This window comes from Dufourea novaeangliae, unplaced genomic scaffold (assembly GCF_001272555.1).
Source record: "Dufourea novaeangliae isolate 0120121106 unplaced genomic scaffold, ASM127255v1 scaffold64, whole genome shotgun sequence".
NCBI classification, from domain to species: Eukaryota; Metazoa; Arthropoda; class Insecta; order Hymenoptera; family Halictidae; genus Dufourea; species Dufourea novaeangliae.
Window position 1 is genome coordinate 2,358,296 of NW_015373954.1, and position 10,219 is coordinate 2,368,514.

The following is a 10,219-nucleotide window of genomic DNA, read 5'->3' on the forward strand; positions in this document are numbered from 1 at the left end:
AGAATCTTGCGTACTGACAGAATAAAGTTCTATACGATTATATAATATGAAAAAATGATCCTTTAAATATAAAAAGATCGACTGATACACGAACAAGTCTGTAAAGGTGGAAAATTAACGAATATTTCCCTAAGACCAAGAACGAATGTCGCGAAACCTGGATTTTCGAAAGACTGTCAGAAAAAATCTAACAATCCCTCTTCCCAGAGAAGCACAATTTGCAATGAGCCGTCTTAGATGGGAAATTTTTCAGCCTGTCGGTGACATGTTTGCATTTTTTCCTCTCGCTAAGGTTTAGCCTCGTTTCCGTTAATCCGACGATGGTTCGAGACGCCCCAGTCCTCCCAGCCGCGTGCGTATTTGTTCTGTCTTATTAATTTACAGGGCGAAGAAGGGAGCCAGAGGAGGTAGATGCTGAATAAATATCAAGCAGACGAGGACGAAATTCGGGATGCCCGAGCCCTAGGAAAGCACCGACCGGGAGCGTGCAGAGGCAAGCGGTGTAAGACCGTGTTTAATTTATTTCGACTGCAAAGGACCCAGACATTAAGCTTCCACTATTCTCCTCCACCTTCCTTATTTGCCTTGCATTCGTCACTGGGAGGCCGGGAGTACGTTTCGTCTCGAAGAACGCCTCCGGGGAACGACGGGTTTCCTTTGCTCGCCACACGCAGTCTAATCCTTTTCCTTTCGCGTTTGTTCCCCCGTTCAGCCGCGCAAATTACACGTTAAGAATCACATTTAACGTTCTCCACGTTGAATTCACCTGCCTCCCCTCACCCTCCCATCCACCCTGGTTTGGTGACGAGTTATGCTCTTAACAGGTGAGAGTTGGTCAGGTTAATCGGTTGTTTCAAGGACTCGTGTCTCTCCGCGGCTTTTTAATGCCACGTCGAAGAAACTGGGGTCGCTTACGTTAATTAAATTTTGAATTGGCCGACTGGCTATTCAATTTCGCTGCCCGGGTCAATATCCATTACTTGAAACGAATTTCCGGTTTCGTGTAAAAACGAAAAGAGCGGCAACGTTGCTACTCTGTGTTTCGATAATTACTGTTGATGAAGATGTTATTCATGATCTCACTACTTACCTTACTACTACCTGTGTATTCTGTTAATTGATTATCCAACAATTTTCATCTTTCTTCAGCGTTGAAACGCGGATTGGACGCGAGCGTTGGATAAATGTGGAAGTGAAGGATTAATTTTGTTTCTTAATTCGGTTCCGGATAATCTCGGAAGGAAGTACGCATACATACCGAGACATTGTAAGATTAACGACGAAAAGACGCGAGACAAAACGCAGCCTGGGAAACGACTTGGAAAAGATTCCTTGGCGGGTTGAAGTAACAAGTTGCGGTTGAGGGGATAAGATTTCTTAATTACCTCTGAAATAGCATTTTCCCGGCTCCATGAAGTCGTGTGCGTGTCCCTTGAAAGTTCCTCAAAATTTCGTGACAAGCCTGAACGACATGACCCGTGAAACTCTAATTTTTTTTTCTTCTTTTCGTAAAGTCTCTGAATAACAAAAATAGAACCTCGTGCATTTTTCCTTTCGTGTCGTAATTTCTTTAAGTATCAAGCGTCAAGGCCTGTCCGCTCGTCCTATTTATCAGAGGCAGTAAGATGTGGACATCATAGATTAATTAGCGAGGAACTTTCGTCGGTTGGGAGACGGGCAAAATGATTAGTTTTATAATAATTAGACGAACGAGGAGAAACGACGAGATAGTTATTATGAATTAGCTCGATATCTCGCGTCGATGCTTTCTCGTCGCTTCTCGTTTCAGCCAGACTCCTAACACCGTAAACTCATCTCGCGGTTATTACAAAAGGGAGATTGAGAGAAGAGCAAGGCAGAGGTGAAACTTTCGTGAAACTCCTTAACGAGACGTAACAAGGTCCATTCTTTACGGTGTGCCACGGGGCTCCCGGGAAATGGCGGGCCGTACACCTATAATTAGGGAGAATCAACCAAGTTCGACGATAAATAAGCGAAAAATATTACGTGCGAGCGAAACCAACGGTGTTCCGTCTCCCGCCTTTGTGCGTTATATCGAAACGGGACCACGAAATTTCTGTCGTAGATTGCCTCCCGGGACCGAAACTTAAATAAAGGGGAGCGCACTTGGTGAAGGTTACGTCGTCAGCTTGAATATGTGAAGTAATTCGACGAAGACTATAGTTATGGACATAAAAACAGGTAAATGACGTTGAAGAGTTTGAAAACATAAGTGAGTGTATACGATATCAGTATCCTGATTACTGTCAAGACAAAGTTAACTATCAACTGGTCAGGTGGAAATTTTAATAATCATCGTTCATAAGTCAGTGTAACAAATGAAAATTCAAAGTGTGGCAGCCCTTATGATACTGCCTAGTGTGTTCTAATCGATACTAAATAATTAAATTCAGCGTAAAGAATATATCCTCGTTATTAACAGGGATGCACGTTCTATTAAATTATAATTTACCACGTGTCTCTGAAACACGAACGAACTTACTACTTAGCAGGATATTACGCTTTTCAATAAATGTTGGTAGCGCCCTCTGCGCCCCGTTAGAATGGCGGAAGTTCGCGCTTGGTACACGCGTGATGCTAACGCGGCATTAAAAGTTGTTGCCCGTCGACGGAATTAAATTTAATTACGCCGCCGGGCCCGGGGCATACGTCATTCTAAAGTTCTTCAAATAACTTTACAAGTTCTTCATTAACGTTATGTCGGCCGTGTTGCCGGTGAACTTCTCGCCGGAAATACGAGTAAACGTTACGAATTTAATTATTTCAAATGTCTTGTTGCGATACGGCGTACTACACACAACCGCCTGAAGCGATATTGAAATGGATATTGCAGTTACGAGAAGGTGACATTCGCGTAATCCACCGACGAGGACACCCCGCAGCCTCTGAATCGTTCGAATTTTTCATTTTATAATGGTCGCGAATACGGACCTGTCCACAGACATGTTCTGTCAATATTACCACGTACCAGTCAAGAGATATATTCTTTTCTATATTTCTTTGGAAGTATTGGTGGCGTAAATGAATGGATATGGTTCTATGATTTTTAGAGGTTTAGAAAAAATTTACTCATATGAGTGTATACAGATATACTGGGTATGATCATTGTACGTACATATGATGACAACATAATTGAGTATGATGATGATTAGTACAAGGTAGAACTAAAACTGGGGCTACCTTTCTGTGATGTGAATTCAGAGCCATCGAAAAGTGATTTAATTAATGCTGTCAAGGGCTCAATTGTACCTGAGTGGTCTCCAGACCTTAGATAATTATCCGAATATTACTGTATTAAAGTGGGAACAGGCAGATAGATATTTACGTAGTACGGTTCTGGGAAGAATCAGTGTAGTTAACATAAAGGTGAATGTAGCTTCTAGTAATTTTCGTTTTATTAAGAAAAAATATATTCATCTAGATTATTATAATATTTTTACGTTGAATAGTGAATATGCATATTGCTGTTCCAGATCCTTTATAACTGGCATATTTGTTTTTATTTTATTTTTATTTTAATCTGAAAGTCTATTTTTTTCTTTTCTTCATTGCTAAGTCAACCCTATGTACAGGTACTTTGTTTGTTACCACTATAGGATTTACGTAACTGTAAGTTTATTGGTTAATGAATAAATAAAACTGAAGATAGGTTTGCACGTTATGTAGCTAAGAGGTTCTGTATTATCTGTGAATTGATCACGCGAGAATGACCATTTCTCCGCTACGTCACTTCCGTTTTTGAACCGGACCAAACTGTCGCAATAAAGCGGCACACTCTCCCGCCGCACTATCAACCTCTCGTGGCCGAAACGCTTGAACGCGACCGGCTCCAGTCGGGGTTTTATCGGAGGTGTATCGTGGCCGCCTGGACGCCACTAGTTTTCGAATTGTTGAATTGCAGTGCACCGGATATCATTTCGTTAATTGGCGAAACTCCCCGATACTGTTTCACCTTCTACAACCCCCTCACTCCGGCTGTTCTTTTTCGAGAAATTTCAACTTCGATCGAGCGGGGATATCGAATGCGAATTCGTAACGAAAATCAGAATACCGTGTGTTCAATTCCAAATAGCTAGTCTATTTGCATGAAGTGATTATATTTGAGCTTGTGACAAACAAATCTTCGCAGAGGAGACTGGGATAGAATCGGGAAGAATAAAATTTCATAATAAATTATGAAAGAAATTGAAATTGTAGTTTATTTAAAGAATTTCTCTACAAAAAATAGCTTAAATCTAATTTTTCAGAAAAAAAAAGAATGCTATAATGTAAAGAATCCGTAAAAATCGATAGTGAAATTTCCAATCGAGCTCATAAATCCAAAATATCGTAGGACTGCAGTATTCTATCATTGCACAGGACTGATTATTTTATTAACCCCACGTTTGAGGCTCCAATTAGAGACTCGATATTTGTTATCAGTGATCCGTGTGGGATACGACGAGGCACGTGAACGTGCAAATGCGAGATAGTTTCTATGAAAGGGAGGCGAAGACGGCGCAATAACGCTAATGCTTGGCCGTCTGTAAAAGGTGATCTACGCGAAGCCACGTCAATCCGGTGGCACAGTGGCTTGCCGGTCTTCGCTAAGCTCAGACACGTGTACCAATGAACAGATATCGTGCACGGGGACTCAAGTTTATCCAGACTCTATGGATTATGTCCGGGCAATATTCGCCCGGAATTCAGCGAAAGGTTAACCGTGCTGTGCGCACGGTAGCGCTTCCATTGATCGTAGTCGATGAAAGAGACAGTATGTACAGCGACGAAGCGGAACCGTTATCCTTGGTCGAAAAATTTACGAGCCACAACTTAGACACTGATATTCGCTTCATCTTCGAAGTATTTTACGCTTCCACACGCCTGCCACGCTCTGTAATTTAGTGCCCTGCGAACGGTGTATGCTTGCCATAGGGTCTAGATGTCCATTTTCAAGACATCATATCAGGATAGTTAGTAAAGGAAATGCTGTCGGTTTCAATCGATACTGCTCCCTGTAAGTTTCCTGCCTCGTCATTCTGTACCCTCCCACATCTATGTTTCACGCGTTGTCACAGAGAATTGGATCAGCTGACGAAGTTCACCGGATCAGTTAACGACGTCCTGGCGTTCGAGGTAAGATTAGAAATGCTTCGATCAATGTCCTCCATCGGCCATGATAGACTCGTGACTGGGTGAAATAATTTTTTTCCCACCCCCGATAATCATCTTCATCCTCTTCGTAGCACATTGCGCTTAATGCCAGGGTGATAAAGCAAAGTTGAAATTTCATGTTACATTAAGTAAAACGACGTCGGACAGAGCGATTTCGTTTGTCCCTCAAAATCTACAGACCACGAACGAGGATAAAGTCATTCTCGCTGGTCCCGTGAATGAACTTGGTGGAAGTCGATTAAATTTCGTGATACAGTGAACACTACCGGTTGTTCGGTGATTTACGGGATGTTGTAGCCTCATTCGCCGACTATCGTTCCGCGATTATCGCAAATAATGGAGGATTTATGTGAGCCCTTCATTTGCAATTACCCGCTGGGATTTATAATCTCGTCTATCTAGGCTCCACCTCGGCCTCACCCCCCCCCCTCTTCTCTTTCTCTCTCGTTTATTCTCATTTTCCCTACTGTCGCGGCCCCGCGCCCCCTCCTCTATCAGAATACACTTTCGACGAAGTTACAGTCGTCCATTATCTTGGACGATCCTTTATGGCTGTTATTTACGATTATTAGTATTGCTCGGTGATGGCCGCCGCTATTGCGTGCTACCGCAGACAGAGAAACTGTTCTTACAAGGGGGCGAAACGGGGCGGGAGGGGGGTTGTTGGGGTGGACGGGGGTGAAAGCTTCCGCGTTGAAAGTTGCCACTTCGTAATTTTATTTTCGAGCTTCCCTCGTGCCGTGGAATTAGATGTTCGACCAGGGGCCATGATATCGGTAGCGAAAAGGGAATTCAGTTACCGGTGAAGTTTCGATTCTTATTCGATTTCGTCGGTGAGTTACATCGACTGTTTTTAAGACATAGTTTCTTCCCTCCCTTCGTCGCGGGCGGAAAAATTCCAACTACCTGTACAATTTGTTTGGCGGTTCAAACTGATTCCATGCAATGGGCTTCAACGTGGAATTCGAAAGATGAAAGGATTTATTATTTTCGTTGGTTCTGTGAATGCGATTGAATTAGATCGTTGGGTAATTGAATTTGTATTCGAACGGTAGACATCTTCATGAGATATTCGAGTATACCGATACACCGTCGTTAATTAATAGCAGAATAATGGGTAGAGGACGACACGCTTGGAATGGATGAGACAGACAAATTAATCGCAGTTGCCAAAGTAAAAGAATAGATGGAATAATCCTCTTAGCCCAAGTAGCCGCACCAGTCGACGAAGTTTCGATGCCCTATTTTGGTGGCTCGGTATAGCGGTTCGACAGCGTAAGCCTCTGCGCTTGAAGTCCATATGACACCAGACGATCCGGACGATCCTTTTGCATCTACAGAAGGAATGTTACTTCGAGCCTGATCGTAATCCACCAAGATTCTTCCTCCATTCTATTTGCATGGGATCATATTTGGTTACATGGTAACACTATCAGAAATTACAGTAAAAATGTTTTCAGGACAAACACCTTTTGTATTCAGTCACGAACCACCATCAAGTGTTTCGAAGATATTCGAGGTGAATCGACTTAAGTGACTCCCATCCTGAGTAAATCGTTCAGAGACGAGATCCTTTAATTATTTCCCGTGGACGCTTTCGCGGTTTCCCAGAGGCGGGAGCAGACCACAGCCGAAAATTTAAACACCGTTCACCTTGACACAGTGGCGAGCCAGTTATCGTAATGCATAAAGTGCCCGCTATCAGCATCATCGTGGAACGGAAGAGAGAGGGTTTAATCCCAGCGTCCCACTTCCGCCCCGTTATGTCCGTGCCGCTCCTATATCTAGCATCACGGGTCGCCGACCCAGAAGGTTACGGAAGCTACTTTGAAAATCTGAAACTCCTGCAAGACCCTCTTCGGGACGGTAAGAGTGGCGGGTTGGGAAAGAAAGGGAGGGAAGTGGCGGAAGAGAAAACGGTAACAAAGCTCGGTTGGAATTTGTATTCCTTTGATCGGTCGCGTGTCGGCTATGAAATCGAAATCTATTCCTTCAAAGCCCTTTGAAATCGCGGCGAATCATTCGAACGCGGATTCCCGGCGATTCCGGGAGAACAAAGATCTCAGGGTTCCGTTGCGGAAAGTGGACTTTTCCATTCTTGAAAAATCACGACGACGACGACTAGGACGACAACGACGGACGTTGCACGGTACGATCCCCGGGATACGAGAACGCGTTAAGAACACAGAGCGTCGGCAAAGCTCCGGGGGGTCCTATTTTTTTTTTTCGTTTCTCCACAACCTGGAGGACGGAGAGACACACGCAGGGTAATGGAATGGAGAGGCGAAATAGAATACCGGGGCTGAGGTTGCGCTTGGGGGACGGTATTACGACGCTGCGTGAATGGAGAACTTCTCTGGAGAAGAGCAAAATGCTGAAATGTCGCATTGTTGCACGGTAACGGTTTTTTCTTTCCGCGGAATATAATCGCGAGATGTTTCGCTTCAATAATACCGGTCGACCCAGTTTGCGCCCTGTCAATGACTGCGTTCCATACCGTGTGCTCGAATGAAACTGGGGGTTGAAAGAGCTGAAAATTTAGTGGATAGGATTCGCGGGAATTCTTTGGGGACGTCAATACGCCTGACAATAGCTCAGATATGTATACACGTAAGTTTTCTGTTTAACAGTTATCAACTATGTTAGTGTATAGTGTTTTGGTTGATATCGACCACACGATGTATATCCTAGTTTTTAGGGATACGGAAGCTTGAAAGCATGTCAACACAAAATATGTTTCTTGAACAGTTTCCAAATCGCTCAACTAACACGGGTCCGCAGTGGCTTAATGAAATTCCACCGCAGTTTCTCTCCATGTTAAACAAAGGTTTCGGATTTCGAAGTGGATGAACCTGTAGGAGGAAGAGAGAGAGAGAGAGAGAGAGAGAGAGAGAGAGAGAGAGAGAGAGAGAGAGAGAGAGAGAGAACTTCGGCAGGTTCGTAGCTACCCCCGGAAAACGATTCCCCGAGGCGTTGTTCTCCAGGACTTCCCATCATCGTCCTCCAACCTATCCAGTTGCCAGCCACCGCTAACATCCAGCCCCGGTAGTTCCTTCTCGTCAACCCCTCTAGGCTCTCTGTAGGTCCCTTTTTCCACCCAGCACCGTATCCCCCGTGCTGTCGTCGCTCAACGATGTTACCATTTACGTCCGAGCGCGTTACGCCGTCGTCACGGCCGCTTTTACGCCACCCTCGGAATCATCCCCGTCATCCCCCCACCCCGTATACTTTCTTTCCCGTGGCTAGAACAGCCCCGCGGGGTGCGCCACGCAATCATCCCCCAAAGCCTCGTGTCGAAGGAAGGCAGCGGTTGCAATATCGCGCGAACGCGTTCGCGTTCCGCCAAAGGAGAAATCTTTTTCGCTGTCAGAGAACACCTTGGGAACGTCACGTGAAAAATCATATTCAGCGTGTTTCCTTTTTCTATTTCATCAGAGTGCAACGGTGACTGGGACTCTCGAATCACGCCAGACCAGTGAAGTCCTCTCGGAATCAGCTCGACGATTTGTTTTGTAACACGAGATATTCCGAATGTTTTTGGCTTGGTATTATCTACGTTTTAGCAGGGTCGTTCTCTTTGAGAATCTATCTACCCTCCTGTAGGGGTGTTCTGGGGGCAGTCGATCCCTTTGCAAGTGATTTTGCGAGCGATCGAAGAACGACAGATATCGTTGTAATATGAGCTTTCATTAGTTTCGGTAGAGTGTACTTTTCAGTTATATAATAAGGGCGTTATCCTTTCATTTTATACATCCGCGTATAAGTATTCTTACATGAGTTTGAGGCGTAGTAGATTCTTGTAATGAATATCGACAGCAAATAAGTGATAAGTTCAGTTTTTCTAGATCTTTGACTTACATCACTTTCATAATTACCGGTACATATTAAGACGTAGGGTATTCTTAACCGAGTTCGAGATCTGATCGATCTGCGAAGTAACAGTTGAAAGGAACGAAATCACGTACCACGTGACATCTAAGGAATATAAGAAATGTTAATTTATAGTCGAGACGAGTGAAATTGATGGGTGGAATGACACGTAGTTTCCAAAGAATTTCGCGCCATCCGCGGGTCCCGTATGCATGTAAATGGATGCAACATCGGTCACCCAGCTCGGGCACCCGATAAGTGCGTGTCAGCGAAGAGATACAATGGCAATATTGCAACATCGGCAGGTAGTAAGCATTCAACGGTGCAAGATTAATACCTGCCAAGTGGGGAACGGTAACGTTCAATCGAACCCCCGAGCATACGGAGATTGTCCGACGTCCGTTTCGCGCGGCCACCATACCCAGCTTTGTTTCTCAGAATATCCTCGGGTCATTGTGATTCCGTTAGACGCAGCTCAAACGGCTTAACCGAGTGCAGGAGTGGGGGAAGATACATTTCGTATGCAAATGGGAAATGTGTTCCCGAATAAGCTTACGTCCTCTGTAGCTGTTACGGATCAGCTCATACGACGTAAATCGTTTCTGTGGCACCCGGGTTCGGTGTCCCGGTCGAGTGTGTTTCCACAATCAACTTTTCGTAACTCGATTAATCTTTCGCCGGTCGGGATTAGGGGACACGGGGAATAATTTAAAAGCGATCGTTCCGCCGACCGGTACGTCGCAATTCTACGTTATTCCGTGGAATCCTGGAACCCCATTTCCCTACACTATTAACTCTCGGTAGATCGACCATCTAAGAGACAATACTGGGTCCATTCTGACCCGTACCGGAGAACGAGATTGAACGTAACAGGGGTAGGTTGTAACAGGGCTTGTAACAGTGTAAAGAAAAGAGACAGCGCTATGATAAATTTTATGATATAAAATCTATTTTGTAGTACAACTTTCCCCAGCGTTGTTCTTTTTAACCCCAAGCTGGCGTAAAAAGTAATACTCCGGCACGGTCAATTTTCACGGTCATAATATTTTTAACAATTAATTAAACATTCCATTGATGTGGAACTAATATTGAATCTCCAACCGATCCGTGCAATTTCACATTAAATCTCTAGCTAAAATACAGATTTTTTTTATTTCATGAGAACCAGAAACTG